This window comes from Gavialis gangeticus, unplaced genomic scaffold (genome assembly GCF_001723915.1).
Source record: "Gavialis gangeticus isolate Ggan-Ray unplaced genomic scaffold, GavGan_comp1, whole genome shotgun sequence".
In the NCBI taxonomy this organism is placed as follows: domain Eukaryota; kingdom Metazoa; phylum Chordata; order Crocodylia; family Gavialidae; genus Gavialis; species Gavialis gangeticus.
In genome coordinates, this window is record NW_017729003.1 from 14,427,113 (window position 1) to 14,427,777 (window position 665).

Consider the following 665-nt stretch of genomic DNA (forward strand, 5'->3'; position numbering starts at 1 on the left):
CTCAGTCCTCAGGCTCACACTGTTCAACATCTTCATCAGTGGCTTGGAGGAAGGGGTGAAAAGCATCTTGTTCAAATTCGCAGATATGGGGAGAAGTGGGCACACTATAAGGGAGGGACAGGCTGCAATTGGATCTGGACAGGTTACAGGGATGGGCAGATGAGAATAAGATGGGATTCAATACTGACAAGTACAGGGTACTGCACCTAGGGAGGAAGAACCAGCCACATACCTATAGGCTGGGGAACTCCCTTCTCATCAGTGCAGAGGCAGAAAAGGATCTTGGAGTCATTATAGACTCCATGATGAACCTGGGCTGCCAGTTTGCAAACACGGTCAGTAAGCCTAACCGCACCTTGTCATGCATCCACAGATGTATTGCAAACAGGTCCAAGGAGGTGATCCTCCCCCTCTATATGACACTGGTCAGGCCGCAGTTGGAGTACTGCATCCAGTTCTGGGCACCGCACTTCAGGATGGATGTGGACAGCATTGAAAGGGTCCAGAGGAGGGCCACTTGCATGATCAGGGGGCAGCAGGGCAGGCCCTATGAGGAGAGGCTATGGGACCTGAACCTGTTCAGCCTCCACAAGAGAAGGCTGAGGCGGGATTTGGTGGCCGTCTATAAATTGGCCAAGGGAGACCAGCAGGCAGTGGGAGAGTCC